Source organism: Tupaia chinensis, unplaced genomic scaffold, assembly GCF_000334495.1.
Source record: "Tupaia chinensis unplaced genomic scaffold, TupChi_1.0 Scaffold147312_1, whole genome shotgun sequence".
In the NCBI taxonomy this organism is placed as follows: domain Eukaryota; kingdom Metazoa; phylum Chordata; class Mammalia; order Scandentia; family Tupaiidae; genus Tupaia; species Tupaia belangeri.
In genome coordinates this window covers 3,112,638-3,117,159 of record NW_006207163.1, presented here as the reverse complement: position 1 = coordinate 3,117,159, position 4,522 = coordinate 3,112,638, and the positions used below count along the sequence as shown (strand labels likewise).

The 4,522-nt window shown below is 37.0% G+C and overlaps 1 long non-coding RNA gene across 1 annotated transcript; it reads right to left on the bottom strand.

Moving 5' to 3' along the window:
* Window positions 1–1,033: 1,033 nt before the first annotated feature.
* LOC102473836 (uncharacterized) lies at window positions 1,034–2,195 on the bottom strand. Its single transcript, XR_337560.1, has 3 exons — window positions 2,151–2,195; window positions 1,305–1,313; window positions 1,034–1,173 (listed from the first exon to the last, which is right to left on the bottom strand). It is a non-coding gene; the product is annotated as an uncharacterized LOC102473836 (long non-coding RNA).
* Window positions 2,196–4,522: the final 2,327 nt, after the last annotated feature.

Below are 4,522 nucleotides of genomic sequence, written 5' to 3'. Positions count from 1 at the left end.
CCAGGGACCACATTTTCAGTAGCACTCTCTAGGTGAAGTTATTCTTCCATTGTCCAACAAAAGAACTTGATAGTGGGCATCTGGTCACATACCCTCTTTTGCCTTTGTATAAATCTAACACAGAATGCAAGGCTTTTGTTTTGCTTTTTATTTGCCTTGAATTTTGAAATCGCATTCTTAAATTATTTAAAAATATTAATTTTAGGAATAGTCCAAAGTTCGGATGTGATTCATCAAAACACACGTCTTGGAGAAAATGTCCAGCCATTGAGATCCTTATCCAAGCAGGACATCTGGAAATTAGATAGAGCTCCCCAATCAACTTTTGATGAGTGTTGGAGGAGTGTGAGCTCCACTCACCCCAACTCCTACTACTGAAGCCACTACTCTACTCTCCCACACCTGCTTTTTTTTTTTTTTTTTTTTTTTTTTTGGAGAGGTTTTTGCTATAGGGTACATGCATTCACCAGAAAGAGAGAGACAGAGAGAGAGAAAGTGAGAAATCACCTCAACCCCGGGGAGGTGGCCATACCGCAATCCCTTCTCCTCCATTTTTTCTTGGGATCTTGGGCACGCACGCACACATGCCTGGCATAAGTTTAAGCCACCGGGTCCAGGACTTGATCCATGGTTTACTACATGGAAGTCCAGCGACATAGCCATTAGGTCAACTGCTGGTCCCCCACACCTGCCTTTTAATGGATGTTTGGCTCAGTCTTATTGCTTAATTTCACTCCCTAAATTTTATACCACATTGAGAAGGAAGTAAAAAGTGAGAAGAACCACACTGGTCCCATCCTTGAGAGACAGCTTACTCCATGTGGCTTGGAATGAACTACATTTGAGATTGAATTCTGGTGCTGTTCTTGGATTTGGTCACACAGTGTCTTCAACCTCCAGGCAATTTAGATCTGTAACAACCTCTGAATCTCAGAGAACCCTTCTAATGAGATTATCAAACAGTTAAGTGTCTCAAATTTCAATATTTTATTACAAGCATTTTGGAAAATTTAGTGAACTGTTTGTTGTGGTTGCTAAACATTTTGGATAAATTTCCATATTCTTCATTGGATCTATTACTGGACTGAAATCGCAGACACTCCCTCCATAATTATCTATTTTATGGGATCTTGGACAAGGCACTTTACTTCTCTCAGATTCACTTTCACTCATCTGAAATACAAAATGGACCAGATGATTCATATAACATTTCTCTTTCAGCTCAAAAGTTTAACTATTCCAAAAACATAGTTTTTCATGCCATATTTCTTATGCAATTTTTTGGAGGTGGTGAATATACATACTCTTTATCCCTGAGAAAAAAGAAAGATAAAAGATAGAATTAGATTTTTACATATTTTCATGGAGAAAATTATATTAAAATTATTTATAGGATTTAACTACTTCTCAGGCCAGTTTTCTAATCCCAGATGTAATGTTTAGGTTCTCTATAAAACTGTATTGCTTAATTACTTACACCCTTGGTGAAATTACACCACTACTTACTGCAATTTAATTGCCACCAGACAGTGGTGCTACTCGATACGTTTAAAACATTATCAAACTCCAGATTTCATTAATAGTTCTAGCTTTCTGAGTTCCTAGTATGGATTTCTAGAATGCTATCATTAATTTGCACAGCGTAAATTAAACACTACTTACCAGCATATACTTCAAGAACATAGTTTGAAACAAGATCTAAAAGAACTGATCTCAACTTACGCCACTCCTAATTTTAATAACAGTTTGACTAAAACTTGGCTTTCCTCATGCTTCCGTAGAAACTCTTTAACTTTCAAAGAGCCGAACCCTTGCCATACAGGGACCCAAGCCAGCCATTTACAGCTTTGGCGTCTGTTGTTCTCTGTCCAAGCTTGTCACTTCATCAGAACTAAAGCATCTCTTTTAAATCTGCAGAACAGCTTTCCGGGCAGAGTGGGAACAGAACTCATTGGCCTCCTCCCATTATTTCCCTCTGAATTGTCAGAGAGGTACCTCACCATGGTGGGCTGTCATTTTGGATGGGATTATCAAGTCCATCTAAGCTCAACTTGTCTTTGAGGTTCATCATTTCTACAGTCTGTTCCCACGCAATAGAGAAGAAAAGAGCTCTCTGGCTAATGTCTGTTATCCTTGATATTAGAACTTACCCTTCCAAGAGCTGTTAGCTTTTAGCAATTTTGGAGTCTCATCCTGTGAAAAACAAGTAGATAAAGGTACCACCTTTATCTTTTGAGCACCATAAGACATTTAAAATAAAACTACTATGATGCATTTAAACCACTATTCAGACTAATCAAGAAGGGTCCTTTCCACAAGCCAGACTCCTAATTTTAGTAACGAGAAAAAAACATAGTATTACATTTTCAGAAATATCCAGGATGAAGAGGATACAGCACAGAAAATGGGTTCAGAATTACTCTGGATCCCTGGTTGAAGTCAACAATAAAAGGTTTAGCACAACCATGAAGCATTAGATTGAGAAGCTTCAAACCCTTTCATAGGCAGCATGATGAAAATACAGCCGTTTAAATGAAAAAGATGTGGGTGCTTATTTAACCACAAACTTATAGTAAAATAAGAGTAAAATGCAAATATACATTAGCATGTGGTATTCTGCAGGCATGGAAGGACTTTGTCTAATTTTAGACCTCATACCTAAAGACAATACTTTGAGAAGATACACTCAGTAATCTTTTAGAAAACCTAATATAACATAATAATAATAATAATAATTGAATAAATTAAGCACTAACAAGACCATCTGGCCAATTGTGGGTTATAGAAGGAGTAATGCTACTATATTATTGGTTTAGGTATAGTTATATTTTACTGTTTTTTAAAAGTTTATCTATAGGCTAAATCTGTACTATTCCTGAAGATAAAATTATAGCACTAAAACATATTTGGACCTCACACAGAAATCAACTCTCAAGGAGTGATGAGTATGTATGTAGCAGAGAAATAACTTTTCCTAAGAAATAGAAAACTGACCATTAATGGAAGTGTTCAAGCAGAACTCTTGAATACTTATGATTTCACCCTAGAGCTAACTTTAAAAAAATGGAACATCTATTTTTCTGGCCAACTTTAAAATCTATGATTCTCAATGCAAACATGAATTGCTTAGGGTCTTCCTTTCATGTATACTCCTCAAAGTGGAAGACTCCCTTACAAATGATGTCATGAATCATGGTGTTTCTTTTATCCTTAGTGCAAAGGATAATTTCCCTAATAAGTGCAATAAGTATTTATAATAAAAAGGAAGTGGGTTATATAATCCAGCACTGAATACAGAGAAAATGGACAATTTTAAATAATTTTTTTCATTTATCCAAAATTTCATTTAATAGAGCTATATTTAAGTTCTTATTGCTCTTGATTCCTTTAACAACTAATAATGAGAATCATCCTTCCTTTGTATTGCAATATGAAAACTGTCATTTACAAAATTCTTTCTGTTTGGACCAGCAGGTGGCATGGAGGTGAAGGTGCATGACTCCAGTCACTTTCTCTCTCTTGTCTCTGTCTCTGGCAAGTACACAAACCTTATAGAAAAGAAAAAGAAAAAACTTAAAAGTGTGAAAAACTCTTCTGATTTTTTTTTTTTTTGGAGAGGTTTTTGATATGGGGCACATGCGCTCTCCAGAAAGACAGAGAAAGAGACAGAAAGCGAGAAATAATCCCCCAGGAGGATGGCCATACCTTAATCCCTTCTCCTTCATTCTCCTCTCAGGATCTTGGGAATGCACGCATACGACCTGGTATGAGATTAAGCCACCACAGGGTCTGACTCGAACTGCAATCAACTGCATGGGAGTCCAGCGACATAACCATTATGTCAACTTCTAGTCCCTAAAAATTCTTCTGATTAAAAAATTTATCTGTGGGACCAGCAGTTAGCGTAATGGCTATGTCGCTGGACTCCCACGTAGTCAACCACGGTTTGCGTCCCAAACCTGGTGGCTTAAAACTCACGCCTGACGCGTGTGCGTGCGTGCTCAAGATCCCGAGAGGAGAACAGAGGAGAAGGGATTGCGGTGATAAAGGTACCACCTTTATCTTTTGAGCACCATAAGACATTTAAAATAAAACTACTATGATGCATTTAAACCACTATTCAGACTAATCAAGAAGGGTCCTTTCCACAAGCCAGACTCCTAATTTTAGTAACGAGAAAAAAACATAGTATTACATTTTCAGAAATATCCAGGATGAAGAGGATACAGCACAGAAAATGGGTTCAGAATTACTCTGGATCCCTGGTTGAAGTCAACAATAAAAGGTTTAGCACAACCATGAAGCATTAGATTGAGAAGCTTCAAACCCTTTCATAGGCAGCATGATGAAAATACAGCCGTTTAAATGAAAAAGATGTGGGTGCTTATTTAACCACAAACTTATAGTAAAATAAGAGTAAAATGCAAATATACATTAGCATGTGGTATTCTGCAGGCATGGAAGGACTTTGTCTAATTTTAGACCTCATACCTAAAGACAATACTTTGAGAAGATACACTCA